Below are 19,323 nucleotides of genomic sequence, written 5' to 3' on the forward strand. Positions count from 1 at the left end.
CTCATTATCCCTAAATGCAACAGCAGCTTGTACCATTGACATTCCTCATTCTCGCTTATTTTTCTTCGCTAATTTCATTTCTCTCTGTTTGGCTTCTTTGCGCCATATGCAAAAAGAGTCAAACATTGCCGGCCGGGCTTTCTTCTTAAAAAGTTTAACCTCCAGATTATCCAGAATCTCTGTGTCGAAACTACCATATTGGGGCCATTTTAAAACACCATCTCTCCTGGTGTATTGGATCCATGCTTCATTATATGTGATAGGGCCTACGCCATGCTTCACATAAAGTTCATAGGTTGGAGTTCCAATCGGAGGAACCGGACACGAGTCCTGCAATCGGGAATCCCTATTACAACCAAGACAAAACAAATTTCCAAGTCTGCTAAGACCAGGCATCTTCGCTCTCTAGTCTAGCTTCAAACTTCAAAGGATTATTGAATACGATAGTCTCGTGAATACACGAGTCCTTCTGCTTTGGGACTTGCAAGTTCCAAATCAAAGCGATCCTAAAGGGATACCAAAAACTAAGAACCAAACTAAGGACTGGGAGACGCTCCACTTATACTTAACTGAGGTATCGATGATCGATGACGTCACCAGAAGACTCGTCTATCCTTTTGCTCTACCAATCATCAAGGGTCCAAAACAGGGCGATAGTCAGGGCAACTGTCCTTCGTAGCCGTCGGGAAGCGGGGAACCTCGCAGCAAAGACTTTCGGACCACGTCGACATACAGGGGTCGATGAAGTGGCGGCCTTCCTCCCGAATTTTCACACGAAGCTCCTCACGAACCTCTGGCTTGGACCGGTACCGCTGAAATCGCCCCACATTGGGCGCCAACTGAAGTACTGGGTTTTAGAACCCAGCGGTGCCAGGGAACATACCCAAAGACTTTGAGTTCTTCCTGTTTCAGACTACAGAAACACAGAGTCTTCTTGGTGAAGCCAAAGATCGAATTTATTAGCTGCAGCCAGTAACAGATATCCTAGAAGTACAACACGGTGTATATTCTCAGGAGACTGCTCAATCTTACAAAGTCAGCCTTCTTCTTTTATACAGAATATTACGCTTCAGGCAAACATTCCTTATTTTACAGTTGACCATTCACATATTTTCACTACAAAGGAAAAGCAGAGTCATGATGACAAGCCCACATTTCAGTTTGTCCAGCCCATAATCAATTACTGGCAAGGCCCAGTATTTTCATCAGATATCGACGAACCCCCCCAAAAAACGGGCACCTCCTCATCGTAAAGCAGGTCATAAAGAAAGAAACAGGGACAGGTGTGTGTAAGATTAGACATAGTTTGTGTGCGATGGAAGGTTTACGATATGTTGCACCTTGATGCTAATCTCATTCGGCCACTGGGAAAGGAACTGGCCGAACAGGTTTGGCCTTGGGCAGTGGAGTCAGCTTGCCCAGGTCACAGAGGAGTCAGCAAAGGTATACGTGTCCTTCAGACTCGTTTCTGGCCTTAGTCATTTGCTTATGTGAGGGCAATCACAAAATGGCTGCCGTTCACAAAATGGAACCCGAGGGTTCAAGATGGAAACTCTTATTTCAGGGTAATTTCGTCACCCGAATATGACGAAAATGCTTGTGCATAGTATTCTAATCATTTGCGGTCTGCTGATACCAAAATCGTCATGCTACGATGAAGTTTATAACACGGGTCCAGAATTTTCAGTACCACATTGGAAGGAGGTGGAATACCGGACTCATTCTGAGATGCTGGGTAAACCTGACTGGGCCTGTGCTAGCACAAGGTCCGCGACTACCTGGAGAGGGAGTTCGCTTGGGCTGGAGCCTGGAACAAGGGCCCAGCCAGCTGCCAAAAAGGGAAAGAACCGAGGACAGGAGAAACCTGCCTCGGCATCCACGCCCCATGAGACAGATAGGCCACCTGCGGTGGTGGACCAGGAGTCCGTGGAGGGGGATGTTGTCTCTCTGGAGGACCTACCTCTCCCTGCCGAGTGGCATGTGGAAGGAGGGCCTACCAGAGAGGAGTTTTGTAAGGGCCAGAATGAGTGCCCTACCCTTGAGGGACTGAGGCGACAGGACAAAGCCCAGGCAGCAGGGAACGTTACTGGGAATTACCATATTTACTGGGAGGATGGACTCCTCTACAGTGAACCTAAGGCACCCGTGCACGGTTCATCACTGGCATTGGTTGTCCCTCAACGTTACTGAGCCTTTCTTTTAGAATTGGCTCATGAGATACCCTTGGCAGGACACTTAGGACAGGACAAGACCTTTGCCCGGCTTGTCCCCCACTTTTATTGGCCTCAGATGAGGGTGGCATCCAACACGTACTGTCGGACATGTGTGTCTTGCAAGCCAGTGGGAAAATAGGGGTGAAGCTGAAAGCTCCCCTGGAACCACTTCCTGTTGTTAGCACCCCCTTTGAAAGGGTGGGCATCGACATTGTGGGGCCATTGGATCCACCAACTACAGCTGGTCACAGGTTTATCCTGGTTCTGGTGGATCACGCCACACGGTACACAGAGGCAATTCCTCTGAGGACCATTACTGCACCTGCAGTGGCTAGGGCCCTGATGGGGATCTTTACCCGAGTGGGTTTCCCCAAGTAGGTTGTGTCCGACAGGGGGCCCAACTTCATGTCAGCATACATGCGGACCATGTGGATGGAGTGTGGAGTTACCTACCGGTTTACCATTCCTTATCACCCACAGACCAATGGTCTAGTGGAGAGGTTCAACAAGACCTTGAAAGGCATGATAAGAAGTCTGCCTGAGAGCCTGCGGAGGAAATGGGATGTCCACCTACCCTGTCTGTTGTTTTCCTACAGGGAAGTTCCACAGAAGTGAGTGGGCTTCATCCCCTTCGAGCTTCTGTATGGGCACCCTGTGCGTGGACCTCTCAGCCTGGTGAAAGACGGATGGAAAAGTCTCCCAGGAAGCTTCCCCAGGATGTAGTGAGCTACATGCTGGCCTTCCGGGGCCAAATGGCTAAGTTGTGGAAGCAAGCTTCAGACAACTTGGAAGCCAGCCAAGCAGTGATGAAGGAGTTGTATGACCACAATGCTCACCCGGTGGAAATGAAGCCTGGCCAGAAAGTGTGGGTGATGGAACCTGGAGAGCTTAGTGCCCTCCAGGATCGCTGGACAGGCCCCTTTGAGGTGATGGAAAAAAAGGGTAAGGCCACTTACTTAGTGTATCTGAAAACCCCCAGACAGCCCCTACGGATGCTACATGCCAATTGTCTCAAACCCCACCATGAGAGGCCCGAGGTCATCTTAATGATGGTGACTGATGGAGCAGAGGAAGCGGAAAGTGAGCCTCTCCCGGATCTCTTTTCGTCTCAGGAAAAGGATGGGTCGGTGGAGGGAATTATCCTCTCACCATCCCTGACTCCTGAACAGCGGAGGGACTGCCGCCAGGTCCTGGAGCAATATTCCTCGCTGTTCTGCCTTGTCCCGGGAAGGACTCACCTGTGTACCCATGACGTGGACACAGGAGACAGCCCACCTGTGAAGTCTAAGACCTACCGGCTGTCCGACAAGGTGAAGGCCAGCATCCACAGTGAAGTTAGAAAGATGCTGGAGCTAGGAGTAATTGAACCTTCTAGTAGCCCCTGTTCTAGTCCGGTGGTTCTGGTACCAAAAGCTGCCCCACCGGGCACCACTCCAGAACTAAGGTTCTGTGTGGATTACCGGGGACTAAATTCAGTGACCAAAACTGATGCACATCCGATCCCTAGGGCGGATGAACTTATTGATCGGCTGGGAGCTGCCCAATACTTGAGTACCTTTGACCTCACTTTCGGGTACTGGCAGATCTCCCTTACAGATGGAACAAAGGAAAGGTCAGCCTTCTCCACGCCTGAGGGCCACTACCAGTTCTGTGTAATGCCCTTTGGGCTCAAGAACGCCCCTGCCACCTTTCAGCGGCTGGTGAACCAGGTCCTCTCTGGGATGGAAGCCTTCTCCGCTGCCTATCTGGATGACTTTGCTGTCTTCAGTACCAGTTGGGAGGATCATTTGTGTCATCTACAAGCTATTCTCCAAGCCCTGAAACAGGCTGGCTTGACAATCAAGGCCAGTAAATGTCAGATCAGGCAGGGGTCTGTGGTGTACCTAGGTCACTTGGTGGGCAGGGGAGCGGTGCAGCCCCTCCAGGTGAAGATTGAGGCTATCATGGCCTGTGAGCCCCCGAAGACCCAAACTGAGGTCCGAGCCTTCCTGGGCCTCACATGTTACTACCGTTGCTTTGTGAAGGGGTATGGCACTATTGTGGCACCCCTAACTGAGCTCACATCCAAGAAACAACCTCGATGGGTAGTCTGGACGGAGGCTTGTCAGCAAGCCTTTGATAAGTTGAAACAAGCAATGTGTGCAGCACCGGTCCTAAGGGCCCCGTATTTTTCCAAAGAATTCATTGTCCAGACAGACGCATGAGAGCATGGCATTGGGGCAGTGTTATCGCAACTCAATGAAGAGGGTCTGGATCAACCTGTTGCCTTCCTGTCTAGGAGACTGCTTCCCCGGGAACAGAAGTGGAGTGCAATTGAGCGGGAAGCCTTTGCAGTGGTATGGGCTCTGAAGAAGTTGCGGCCATACCTGTTTGGCTCGCACTTCCTGGTTCAGACCGACCATCGACCCCTTCGTTGGCTGATGCAAATGAAGGGGGAGAATCCCAAGCTGTTGAGATGGTCCATCTCCCTACAGGGAATGGACTTTCAGGTGGAACATCGGCCAGGAGTGGACCACGCCAATGCAGACGGTCTCTCCAGGTATTTCCGCCTTAGTGATTAGAACTCCCAAGAGATTGGGTAGCTCTCCCTACTTTCAGCTGGGGGGGCGCGTGTTAGACCTGTCAGCCCTTTGGGTGGTCCCTCCCATTATTTATTTATTTTTGTCCCCTTTTTGCCCCTCAATTCCTTTTATTTTTATGTCCACTGGAATTTTTAGGTGTTGCCCTAGGGGTTAGGTACTCCTTGACCCTATAGTTTTCTTTAGGCCTATGTGACTCTTAAAAATGCTGGAAACTCAGTCACACAAAATGGTGGCCAGTAACTGCCATAACTGTTACCTCAGGGAAGGGACCCATAGGATAGCATAGGAACACTCTAGAACCTTCCAGCTGGTTCTAGTAGCCTGAGGCCTGCCTATATAAAGGCCAGTGCAAGGGCGGCCATTTTGAGTTGACCAGTGAGTTGTTTTGGAACCTGGACAATAAAGGAGTGAGGCGACCTGGTGGGGAGGAAAACGCACTGAGTTGGGGAGATCGACTTCTCAGCTGGCTGCCTCCTTAAGTGACGTGTCCCCATACTCATCGACCAAGCCCTGCCTTAGTGGGATTAATTCTGGCTCCCTGCTTTATCAAATGCACCTTGGCTACCCTCTGGAAGTGGTGGGAATTTGACCTGGAGCATCACCGAACAGAAATATCTGAGATCGAGGAGTCACTCACTGCAGTAGAGGCCCTGGAGTGCTGGGAGAGAGTTCCCCGGCGGTAGTTGTGACCAACAGCTGTGAGGGCGCGTGCCTGCCGGGTGAGAATTCTGTCGGAATTGCGGAGGGGAAGTCTGGCAAGCGAAGAGCAGCGGAAGCAGGAAATCTCCTCAGCTGTTGTCGCGGTAACAGAAGGGTCGGAGAAGGGCGGACGGAGGCCGGCTGTGGGCGGAGTCCTGAATTCCTTCGGAGACGGCGCGGGAAGAACCCCAGAAGAGCTGTGTACTGCCCTGGAGATCAGCAGGACAGAAGCAGTAAAGTTGCGCCTCGTTTGACCAGGCGGGTGCAGTCTACTGACAGCGAAGCCTTCCCTGGATCTTAGAACTGTACGGGCCCAGCTGAGAAACGACCTGACAGGACCACGTAGTTACAGTAAGCAGGGGCATCAGTGGGGCGGGAGAGGAAAGCCGAATTCAGTCCTCTGATCCCCCCACCTAATGACTCACACCTCCATCAGTGTTTGTTTACTGCAGGACTGGCACATCCCAAGTGACACCGATGCGGGGAGGTTTTTCCGAGAGAAAGATCCTGTAAACTAAACAAAATCTGTCCCAAAGAGGGAAGCTGGGCAACCTAGGAATCTTGTAAGGGGTGAGAAGGGAGGGTAAAAAGAATTCAATTACCTTCAATTCACCATTGCGGGGAGCGATCTTGAGCTGTAAACTCTTAGTGCAGCCACAAAGAAGATTAACTGACTTTGGGACAAGACGTAGTGATTTATATGGTATAAACCACCGACTAGCTGGGTTAGAAATCCTTACCAGTGAACCATTGGGGGAATAAGACCAATGATACTTTGTGCCTTATGTATTAATTGATTACCTTATTTGTTGTTATTCAGGAATTCCTCTAATGAGCCAAGATGCTAAAGGGCTAATTGGGGTGTAATTGACAAAAGTTGTATCCTGCTGATAATACAAACCTTGAACTTCTAAGGGTAAGGATCATTTGTAAATAACTGTGTGGAGAAGTGATATTTTCTCACTGCTGCAATTGAGACGGTGATTACTTTCCGTTGTGTGAAGGAGTAAGATGTGGCAGTGAACTCTTGACAATTAGGGAAAGAAAAGAAATGTTGTGTTTGTAATGTTGAACTGATGCCCTTATGTCCGTACATCAATGTGTAGTCATTTTACTTTTTATGTATTGAAAAGCAAGTTGCTGAAGAACAAAGAACGTATTTTATAAAACAGCTCGTATTTTTCTAAGACTGGTGGAGTGTCTTTCTTTTCTAGTGGATGGACGCTGTGTTATTGTAAGGGTGTGACGCAAGCTTAACACTTTTGCCTTTTGGGATAGACCTTCCTACTTTGTGCCAAGCTACCCTATGTAGGCTGGTAACCCCAGGTCTAACACTCTGCCTGTCTGTGGAATCAACATCTGGTTTAGACTGACAGCTGGGTTGCTTGTGCATTCACTCTCGACAGTCACACAAAGGGAGCTGAAGTGTGCCCTGCATATTCTGATTTCCCAATACCAGGCTGATGGACTTTCCTGGGGAAGAGTGGCGGGAGGAGTTGTCACTGAAACCTGAACAGAGCTGTGCCTGGCCTCTCAGAATGCTGTTTATGTCCCCCTGTAGTGGTTCTCGAGCCAAGGAAGGGCAAGCCAGGATCTTGTGGACAACAAAGACTTTCATTTAAAGTATTCCTGAATTTTCTCATGCATCGCATATGTGTGCCAAGTTTAAAATGCATCGCCTCACTGAAAGGAGTCACCTCTGGAAATAGAAGCATCCCTTCTCCTTGCACTAAGAAATTGACACAACACTGCTCCTTCGTGCAGCCGAACTGATACATCCATTCCCCTGGGACTCAAGATTCAATGCATACATGTGTTTTCTGATGCTTTCCTCCTTTGTAGCTGTTTTTCATCTTGGATTGTATGCCTCAACGATGCTTTGAACTAACATCACTCCATCCGTAGAGTTCTATTGACAAAACTGCTTAAACCTTTTAAAAGTGATGTTTTGAGTTATATATGTTGGATCTTTTTGTCTTGGTCTTATTTGGTTTAGATAAAGATTGGTTAGTTTTCTAAATTAGTGTTGTGTCCATTTGTAGCGCTTTCACTGTGTTACTGTGTTGTATGTACAAATGCTTTACACATTGCCCCTGAGATAGGCCTGACCCCTCGGGCCAAGCTACCAAGGGGGTGCGCAGGGGTTATCTTAGGTGTGCAACTCCCTTACCCTGACTAGAAGGGAGGCCCCTACTTCGACAGGGTGTATACCATTGCCAACTGGAGACCCCCATTTTAAAAAGTATTATTTATAATGTGGGCCGTGGAGCTGGGTTTTTGGCGTTTTAGGCACTTTATAAATACATTACATGAAATAAAAGACATGATACGGATATGCTACCGATGCTGCTATTGTCATGTTACTTTTAAAGGATTCTTCTAAAAAAACAACAGATTGCTCTAAAGCAGCTACAGTTCTGCTATCTGTTGCATGATCTTCAGTAATACAAAATGTATGCCCCAAGCGAAATACTGTCCATACCTGAAGAATAACCGATATCTTATATATGCCTAGCACAGCTTATTTGTGATGTACAGGTAGGTTGTCTGCATTATAGAAAATAATACAATTCAGGCAGTGAAAATGACAACAACTGCTTAATCAACAGTGGTTTACAAAAATAGTCTGTGTGCTACATGCTGGTATGTATTTTGTTATCCTCAGCATGTTGGAGGTTGTCTGCATATTTATTTATTTTCATCTCAAGCCCAGATGCAGTGTTTCCAAACATATGCTGTGATACTGCATATACAGTCTATCTTTCACTCACTTTGTCCACCTCGTCGTCTTGGCGTCTCAGAGACTTATTAATTACATCCTTTTCCAGCATGTTGTTCAGTGCTGGTGGGGACAGCTGAGGCTGTCACCTCAAGTAGATTGCTCCCGTAGTCTTGCCAGTGTCAAAGACGTGCACCAAATTTGACAGCTCTGGCAAACGCGGAGACCGACTGAAAAAGAAAACGACAAGCAGAGAGTGGATGCCACCTGGCCAGACTGCTCCGGGGGTATGAATGATGCTGACAATTACAGAGTTCAGGTATCTTGAGGGAGCATCCGTCCAAACTCCTGCCAGTGTAGGAAAATAAAAAACAAGCCTGCTTGAATGTCTGGAGGCCAGAAAGGTATTTTTATCCTTGAAGAAAAATAGTGGGTTAACATCAATTACCTGAAAAACGCGGTAAACGGCGGCTGTTTGTGCTCCGTGAGGGCTATATTTATCTGACAATGGACAATATGTTCTTTGTGTGTTCACAATGCTTTGATATCGCTGACAAATACGTTACATGCTTGTTATTCGTTGTGCCCTGTTTAACTTCTATAAAAAGAATATCTAACAAAATTGCAGACAAGACTGGTGTTTTGTATTGTTTTAACTTTTAAACTAATTTAAAGTCTAATACCTGTTTTTTAGACGAGTTACATTTACTTGAGATAACTATAACTTGTGAATTTCAGTGGTGTGTATGTTTAAAACGGCTTGTTTCTAATGTAAAGTAATATTTTATTACCATACAAAAAGCCCACCCCTGAAGGTGAGGGGTTAGCCACAGGGCCTGGCCTGTGGCTAGGCCCTATCCCCAACACCCCAGAGGGAGCCAGCCACATGCTGAATACCACATCCTGCGTCCAACACTGCACAGGCCTTTGGCCATATGGGGCAGGCTGTAGGGCCTGTCATGGGTCGCTCCCTGCACCCGACTGACCGCAGGCAGCCAACACCACACAACACACACCCTTTGGCCAGGTGCTGCATGCGTTTGGCAGCAGGGCCTGCCATGCAACCCATTTTTGCAGCTCCCATCTTCAAGCCACTTTGCGGCCCACAACCCTGGGGTGCCTTTTATTTTTTAAGAGGTGGGGGCACATAGCTAATCCTCATGAGCCACTTAAGGCATCCGGGGCCCCACCCCATGGTCTTTGTTTTAAATTAGAGGGAGGGGAGTGTACTGCCCCCACCCTGAGCCAATAGTGGCCCTGGGTACTCCATCATTGGGCATTTTTTAATTAACAGGAGGGGGCATGTGGCCCCGCTTCCTGAACCACTCACTGTCTCCGGGACCCTTTCCCTTTGGAGCTCATTCCATTTATAAGGGAAGGAAAGCACACAGCCCCCCTCTCTGAACCTTAATAACCGCGGAGACCCCAGTGTGGTACACAAACAAGGATGCGTAGTCCAGGTGTAGTGGAAGATCCCTCTTTATTGACAGGTAGTTAGGTGGCAGGTTACAGGATAGTAAGTTACAGGGAGAAACCCCACCAGGAGAGAGCTACCAGCTCCTCAGCCTCAGATGACCAACTGACAATCTTTACACAGAGAGGCACACCAACATTCCATGATGTCACAGGACATTCTCATAAAGTGGTAGAGAGGGAAAATACATAGAAGCATTTACCACACATCCTCTTCCGTTAACAAACAACAGCAAGAAAGAAGTTAAGACAGAACAGAAGGATTCAGAGGAGACTGTAGACACAAAAGCTAATCAAAGGGACATATTGAAAAGCAGGAAACTCAAGCAAGAAAGCAGAAACAAAGGACAATAAAAAGAGGCATGTAGAAAGATAAACATAAGATGCACAGATAAACTAAATGCAAATTACATAACATGCCCATCCACCCTCCTTAATAAAACAAGGTAGCGAACCTGGCAAATAAAGCAGGGTGTAACAACTTAATGACAAAATCAGTGCAGATGGAAATAAGCACAAAAAGATTAACATAGCAACCTACACAGAAAAAGGAAAGCCTTGCGATAAAGACTAGTGCATGACGTGCACTAACAACCTCCCCTTCAAGGGTACACCAAGGAAGGCAATCATTAAACTGTGGAACAAAACAACTCCCCAGAAAAGGGTACACAAGAGGAAACTAACACCCCTTGAACAAAATAGAAAGTAGCCACACACTGGCAATAGTGGCACAACTACACCAAGAGGTAGCGCTGACAACGCACCCCGGCAACCCACATAAGAGTGATGCAATTTAGACCAACACAGACAACCTCCCCTAACAAAAGGGTACACCATTGAACAAAGTAGAAATTGTTCAACGCGACATCACTTAATGGCGGCGCTGACAACGCACACCACCTTCCCCAGAAAGGGGTACACAAGGAAACTGATCCTTGAAAGTTTAGGACAAAATAGTTACATGCAGACAACCTCCCCTAATAAAAGGGTACACCACGTGAAAGTGCGCAACGTAACTTCTCCAAAGAGTAACAACAAGACCCTAGGAAACAAAATGTAGGCACTGACTGGCACCACAACCCCCCAACCTCCCCTACGTAAGGGTACACCATAGGGTACTGACCCCTAGTACGTGAATGGGGCATAGACTAGACACAAACACCCCAGCTGCCCAAGCAGGGTGAAGCACAGGATAAACACCCTGTGAGACCAAAAACTGCAACAACCCCAATATGTATACAGAGGACACCATAAAAGATATACACGCCCACCCACCACACGTACTGAGACAATAACACAAGTACAAAAATGATTAACACAAACAATGACAAAGCAGGATTAAATACAGGAAGCACCCCTTGAAAAAGCAAAATAGCAACATCCCCTATGAATAAATATAGGGTTCACCATGAGGTAACATGACCCTAGGAACCAAAAATAGGCATAGACTGGCACCACAACCTCCCCTAAGTAAGGGTACACCATAGGGTGAACATGTTGCCTTAGGAAAACAAAACAGAATAACCTACAAGACACATTAGAGTGTACAGCAAAACTGAAGCAGTAGGTTAAAATAACACAGAATAAAGCCAGACACAGAGATACTAAGGAATTCTAAAATAAACAAATGAATTAACAAGAGTCAATAGCTCCGGTGAGCGAACTCTCACCCGGGTTCCTGTAAGCAGCTCCTCCTGGAAGTGGCAAGTCCCAAATGCGCTAAGAAGTACTGGAAAACTTGTAATCACCCAAATGGAAGCGCTGAATGAAGTGAAGAAAGTCACGAAATTGGAAAGTCACCAATGTCGGTAAAGCTCCAAAGACAAAAACTGCTGATATTCTACTTTCCGATGAAGCAGAAATTGGACTTGCACAGAAAGGAAGGCTGGAGCGGACCATGATACAGGAAAGCTGACAGACCAGTGGCAGGACCAGACGGAGCCGTTCAGACTTGCGCAATGAAAACAAACAAGAAGGAGGCACGTCATCACGTCAGCGCCGGAAGGCTCACGGCGAAGATGTGCAGACCGGACTGGCAAAGCAGAAAGCTGTGACAGAGAGGCAGACGTCACACAGGGCAAGATGCAGGCTCCACGAGGCAGGTAAGCTTGCGTGCGTGCCATGGCAGTTGGTTTGCGCATGATGTGAAGGCTCAACCGCCTCAAAGTAAAACGCATTGCAAAAGTACACAAAACGCCTGAAAAATGTTCCCCACTCACCACAAAAATACAAATAGGCTTCCAGGCTTTCACACGATGCTTCCACACGCTAAATGACTTGAAGTTGTGAAGGCAGATGAAACACCACACTGTGGGAGAACACAGGCTTGCACACGCTGCTTCCACAGGCTGAATGGCTGGAAGTTGTGAGCAGACACAGGAAGGATAGTGCAGATGGTGGCTGTTGTGAAGAAGAGAAAACGTGCTGTGCATGAGAGTGTACTGCCAGCGCCAGGGCATCCCAACAAGAGCAAACACATACAGTGCTCAAAATATATGCCCACACTGGTTGACAAAGAAGTAAACTGTCAATGCACACAAGAGGACCAGGAGAGACAACAGGGTGATCAGGCCCGCTGAGACAGTGGCTCTTGCAGCTGGAAACAGTCAGACTCCAGATGACAGAGGGATGGCAGTTAGAGCTCTCACAACACAGACGCCCAGGGTGGAGGCTGTCCAAGTTAAAAAGGACACTGGTGGGGTTAGCTGGGCGTTACTCTGATTCCATGAGATAACTTACTTAAATATAGAACAGTCCTTCTTGGTTTCCTTTATTGTTGAGCTTGAATCTTCCTTCCTTGCAGCGTAGATTAATCCAAAACGTCGCCAAACTGTGGTACACAAACAAGGATGCGTAGTCCAGGTGTAGTGGAAGATCCCTCTTTATTGACAGGTAGTTAGGTGGCAGGTTACAGGATAGTAAGTTGTAGGGAGAAAACCCCACCAGGAGAGAGCTACCAGCTCCTCAGCCTCAGATGACCAACTGACAATCTTTACACAGAGAGGCACACCAACATTCCATGATGTCACAGGACATTCTCATAAAGTGGTAGAGAGGGAAAATACATAGAAGCATTTACCACACCCAGCCCATGGGGCCAATTCCCATTAATAAGGGGATGGTGGCATATGCTCTCTTCCCTGAGCCTTAAAATCCCCTAGGGACCCCATCCACACCCCAGGGTCGAATACTATTTGTGAGGGAGCAGCACAACCATCCTTCCAGAGCCCTAATAGGTCCCAAGGACCCCATCCCCTACAGTTAATTTGCCATAAAATGGGAAGGGGGCCACCTGGCCCCTTCCACAAGCCTTTTTGGCCCAAGGGACCCAATGCCTCAGAGCTAAACTCACTTAATCCGGGGAAAGAACCACAAGTCCCCCGACCCCTCCCTGAGCCTTGATAGGCCTAGGAAACCCTAAAGGGAGATGTGATGCACGGCCCCCTCCCTGATCTCCAAAAGGCCCGACTACCTAGGGCAGCAGTTAACTTCAAGTGGATGGGGGTGCATGGCCCCCCTTACCAAACCCATTCTGACCAAGGGGACTGTCATCCCGTAGGTGGGTTCCTTGGTGTCTTCCTGGGACACCCACCAAACCACAAGTTGGGGGCTGAGAAGGGCCTAGCCAGCTCCTGTATGCAGTTGTTTTTTGTTTGCTCCTGCCATGAGGGAGCAGTAAACATTTCCCTGCCCGCAAAAGTGTGGGAAGGGAAACAAAAGACTGAGTGAAAAGAAACATGCCTTCCCTGTATTTACTTCTACAGGCAGGGAAGGCATGTCTGCTCCCACCCAGCTGGACCTTTAAAAATGGTTCCTCTTCGTAGGAGCAAACGAGTTTTCCTGCCCATGCTGCTGTGGGCAGAGACACGATTGTGTACCAAGGGTGGGTTCTCTGGGACACAGCTTGTGAGCTAGTCACAGGGGATATGATCTTAAGAGGCTCAGGGAGGGGGCACTTGATCTCCTCCCTTTCAAATTCAGTTCAGATCCAGGGGTTGGGTTCCCTTGGTCCTTAAAAGGCTCATAAAGAGGGCCCTCCTGCCCTCCTCCCTTTCAAACTCAGTTTGGCCCTGATTTATTTGTTGATATAGCCCGTGGGGTGAGGTCTCTATGACCCACTTTCAGCTTGGGAAGGTGGGTCACATGTTCCATTCCCTTATTGGATGACGTGGTTCCAGAGAATGGGCCCCATGGCCTCCTCGATGATCAGGGACCTTCCTTCCCAAAATCAACCTGTTGTGGCACCCTCTAGGCCCTGGTTCACCCTCGGAGTGTGTCAATATTGTGCTTTTTAAAAAATTTGCTGCAGATTCGTGGATCCTCCCCAAATTTGCTTCAAATTAAAGGTTTTGGGAGACCCCATTCCTAAAATGGTTGCCAACGCATCGTTGTTGATATGGTGGCAGCCAATGGGATGTCAGCATGGTGTACCTTTTCATAAAGACTGTTTTTTGATTTGCTAATAACTTTTGTGCAGTTCGAAGAATTTTTACAAAATGTTTATAACAAGGGTGCCAGTCACTTCAGCTGCTGTCTGGAAAGTTCCAGTGTGATTTGCAAAGTGGGGGCTGTGAAAAATGGGGGTCCCGAAATGTGTGCTATTTCCCACAGGGGTTTTAGACATGACTACAGCCCGAACCGCTGAGTGGAATTACTTCAAATTTGGCAGAAAGTTAGATCTGTGTTGAGAAAGAGTGCTTTTGGTAATTTGGTGTAAATCTGTTCTGTAGTTTTGGAATTATTAAAGAAAAAAGATTTATGTATGTCTACATATGTTGATCCACTGTGGATCCACTGCGGTAGAACAGCTGATACTTGTGCCAACAGCAATGTGATTGGCTGGCCGCAACTTGAGAGAAAAGTTACGTCCACCATTTTACTAATCTGGACAGGGTTACTGGGAGGAGGAATAAAGCATTATTAGGATATAAGGGATCAGGATAGAGGTATCCTGATGCCATGGGACTGATGGAGAGGTCTGTGAGGGAGCCCTCATGGGCAAGAAATTGTCCAAAAATGTTTTTATTGTCCCACGAGCATCTGTGGATCCACTGCAGCGCTCAGTGCACCCGTGTGAATCTGCAGATCCCAATAAAAAATGCACCCAGTCACAGACCTACCCACAAACCCACTTACACACCAACACAACCATTCACACACCTATCCACACACCAAACAGCCACTGACACACTCACTCAGAAACCCCGAACACCACTCACACACACATACAGCTACTCCCACTTACAGACCCACACAGGCCATCACACATTCATGTACACACTCATGCAACCAGTCCCACACCCACTCACACACCTGTATAGCCACTCACACACCCACTTGGAGACTCACAAAACAACTCACATGCCCACTCAGAGGCCCAGAAAACAACACACACACACACTCAGTGGAGTTTTTAGAAAAATGCTAATATAAACACAAGGGGGCAAAACCCTGACCTCCTAGGTCTGGTGGTGGGCTGAAAATGTTTTTTTTAAAATGTTTTGCCACAAATTCACAGATTCGGCCCCGGAGACTCCATCCCCCAAGGCCTGGCCATATAAAAAAGTGGGAGGTGGCACGCAGCCCTCCTCCTTGAACAATTTTACCCCGGGATCCCATCCCCTGGGGCACATCAAAATGTAAAAAGGGGAAGGAGGGCATGGAGCTCCCCTTCCTAGGACGATTTTGGCCCCGGGGATCCCATCCGTGGGCCTGGCTGCAATAACAAAAGGGGAGGTGGGCCACATGGCCCACTTCTGGAGCAATTATTGGCCCTTGTGAACCCATCTCCCAGGACCAGCTCCTGAAATATCCTGGGGGTGTATTATCTCTGCATCTTCTAGATCATTAGATCTAGACCATTAGACATTGCCAAGCAGCTGCAGATGTATGAAAGGCAACTTCTGGTGGAGAGCATTAATGTATGCTGTAATAGCTGGTTGCATCAAATATTAGATAATGGAAATTAGATAGCATTTATCTCCTAATATGTTGTTTTTTTTGCAGAGTTTTATATAGCACGAACCTGACCCGAATCGGGTATAAGATAGCTTTACATAGCACCAGCTACGTTACATGAGGACACACATTCATTTCACAGGGAGATTGAGTGATTTTCCCAGAATGACAGGGTGTTCAGGGTCATTGCTGACACTCGAACCCAGATCCCCAAATTCGAGGTTGACCGCCCTAGCCGTTGCCAGACTCAGCGCCTCGCCCTCCCCCAAGACCTACTTAATGGAGGCCGCAGCGGTAATCCATTGAGCAGATCCTCATGCCAGCCCCCATGTGACAGTTCCCCAGTCCAGCTTGCCTGCAGTCCTCTAACCTCTTCTGCCTGTCTACCTGCTGCCCTGTTTGTGCCTCCTCTGCTCATATCTTGCTCTGGTTTGCCCTTTCTGCTAATTTTTCTGCCATTTGTTCTGTATTTCCTGCTAATTTTTCTGCCCTCCATTTTCTCTTTTTCTGCTCGTTGTCTGCCCTTTGTTTTGCCTTCTTCTGCTCTATTTTGCCTTTTCTGCTTGTTTTCTGCCCTCTATTTGCTTTTCTGCTAATTTTCCACCCTCTGTTTTGCCCTTTTCTGCTTGTTTTGCCTTTTCTGCTCTTTTTTCTGCACTCTGTTTTCCCTTTTCTGGTAGTTTTTCTTCCCTCTTTACTGCCCTTTTCTGCTTGTTTTTTCCCTCTTCCCGTCCTTTCCCTCTTCCTGCCGTATACCTCCGCATTGAGCATGTCTTGGTGCAACTCCCCTTGCAAGAGTTCTGTCCAGGTTGCCCACAGTCAGCTACCCTCTGTTGCCTGTCTAACTAATGCACTCTGTTTGTGCCTCCCCTGTTCATTTCTTGCTCTGTTTTGTCATTTCTGCTAGTTTTTCTGCTGTCTTTTTTGCCTTGCCTGCTCATTTCCTGTCCGTTTTTTGCCTTCTATCCTTACTTTTCTGCTCACCGTTTTGCCTTTTCTTCATTCTTCTCACTGTTTCTTCAAGACCTGGCTCATCAATGAAGCTCTCGCATCCCTGTTCCGAGGGACCCCCAGGGGTGACAATGCAGCACTCTACAAATGTTGATTGAGGAGCACAGTAGGAGGAGGAAGATTGCAGGGTCATCCCACCATGGTGAACACAAGCTCAGGACCGCTCCTGTAACGCTGCCTCATCCACACATTCTTGCACTTAGTATGCTCTGAAACTCCCCATACAATTACTATGAAGCTCTGTACATACCAGCAAACTTTCTGATACAATGAGCATCTCTCGGCTGAAGTCGTCTGATACAATGGCTGTTCTTCAAGAATATACAAGGCAGCCTGCAGCAAGTGTGGGCAGCATGGTGAGAGAGACTTCTTCTTCATGGCTGCTCTAATGCTAACTGCTGCAGTCCAACCACAGCAGTGGCTCCACCAAGCACAAATGCTCAGCATGGGGGCTTTAGGGGGAGCACCGCAGCATCAGGGACAGCAGTTACGAGCAGCTATCCTCCAACCCGGGCAGTGATGGCAGGGGAAACCGACACCCGCCTTGTGCTCCAGGTAGAGCTCCTTGCTGTAGGGTTGAGAGGCCGATTCTCAACTCCTGCAGTCAGGCAGCGCAAACTGCCTGATGCACACCTGTAATGAGGAGAACATGGAAGCATGAATGGTGGATGTTTTGTTGAGTGGGGTACAGAACAATAATGGCACAACAGGGGCAGACTTCCTTTCTTCTCTGTAATTGATTACTTCAGCTGATCAGGCTCAATTACAAGGTACAGATATCAATCATGCGGCATTTATAAATATTGCTAATATGCCTCTACTCTTTGCCTAGGGGGGTCCAAGCTAACACCGAAGGAATGTAAGGCCCCTCTCCCAGATTCTATAGTGGCTGGTTCAGGATCAGGCCCTCATTATCTAGGAATGGTCACAGGGTCCAGGGGAAATAGATAGTTCAGAAATAACAGATACAGTACAACAGGCCATAGCAGGTGTAGGTGTTTTGGGGGCTAATGAAATCCCCACTCCTATCAATATTATAAGCTTTATTAGGCTTCCCAAAGAGGTTGATAGAATGTGGAGTCACGTTAGAGAACTGGATCATATTGCGACACAGGCCACATCAGATTCAGTAGGCTTAAGAGAAGAGCGAGCACCGAACAATCAGCTACATCAGGTTACTGCTTATTTAGTGGTCAATGGTCCCAGGACAGAGGAGCCTCTTGAGAAGAAGCATGTCAAAACTAAAAGCGTGAAGAGCTGCAATGGCCCTCAAAAAGCTCATGGTAACTATGCTAGCAATCTTAACAACTCGGTCACAATGTGCTCCAAAGGTGGGTCCAAGAAGAGCCTCCTACGCAAGTGGTTTACCCCCAAAGGAGAGGTTTAGGCCCTGATATCATGGCTGTCTAATAAAGGCTCGGCCTGCCCATCGCACTTGCCTAAGCCAGGCACAGACAGACAAAGAGTACCAGATATTAGCCACAACCTAGGGCCAACCTCAGTCCTGAGCTTGATAATAGTATAAGCGGAGATATGGAATCCCCAGGTAGTTCTCCAGTGCTTACAGATCCAACGTGTAGCTGAGCTCCAACACTGTGTCACCAGCACAGAAGAAGTTGGATCAGCAAAGGTAAAATCAATCAATGAGCAGGGCAGCCAACTTGCACTCGTTCAAAGTAAAGTTGAAGACTTGGAAAATAGGCAGCACCAAAGTAATCAAAGGCTTTTTGGCATACCAGAGGGGAAGGAAGGCAGTGCTTCCAGCTCACATGTTGTTAATTTGCTCCAGAAAGCATTTCCAGATCTAGCAGACTGGAATATGGACTCTCAAATCCAGCATGCTCACAGACTTCCTACAGGTAATAGGCAAGCAGCTCTGTCAAAATACATACACCCTCGTCCTATCCTCATCTATGTTGGCAATTTTCTGCTGAGGTAGAATATTATCTTAAAGCTCGACCTGCAGCACCTTTAACAGTTGACTCTATGTCCATCTATGTTTGATCCGATCTATGTAAGCCTACAATGAACAGGCACAGGAAAATTAGGCAGCTAATAGATCCGCTAAAGGATGTAGGGGCCCAGGTGTCCTTACAAGAACCAGAATGACTGAAGATCATTAAGGATGGATGGTCACTGTCTTTTCATTCTGAGCTGGAGGCATCTCAGGCCCTGAGATATTGGCGATAAGTACTCCTGTTTAGAGGATGTGGGTCAATCTTGATTAGCTGCTAGTCTGCTGCTCATGGACAAATGGATGTGAACCTTAGGCGTACCAGAACTAGGGCGCTGTTCATCAATTTCTTTAGCTGTGTGAATGTGGGATTTGAGGGCAGTCTTAGGTGGTGTCCCAAGAGGGCTGTCAGTCTAGCAACAACAAAGGAGGTGTGTTGGACTTGGCCCTTTTGGCAGGTTCATCCCGAAACCTTTTTTGCATTCTCCTAGCCTTTTCCTGTAACCAGATATTGGTGGTTTTAGGCCTCTGGGCACTTTAGCACTGTGGTCTAGTGTAATGTGTGTGTGCTCTCTGTGTACATTGGTGACATTGACCTGCCCTCCGATAGGAATGCATTTGGAATTCCCTGATCAGTGTGCCAGTGGTAATTTGTGGCATTGGATGAGCAGAGTGGTTGAGGTTGGTATGCATGAAATTGTGAGAATAAATACT

This window comes from Lissotriton vulgaris, chromosome 3_1 (assembly GCF_964263255.1).
Source record: "Lissotriton vulgaris chromosome 3_1, aLisVul1.2, whole genome shotgun sequence".
Taxonomy (NCBI): domain Eukaryota; kingdom Metazoa; phylum Chordata; class Amphibia; order Caudata; family Salamandridae; genus Lissotriton; species Lissotriton vulgaris.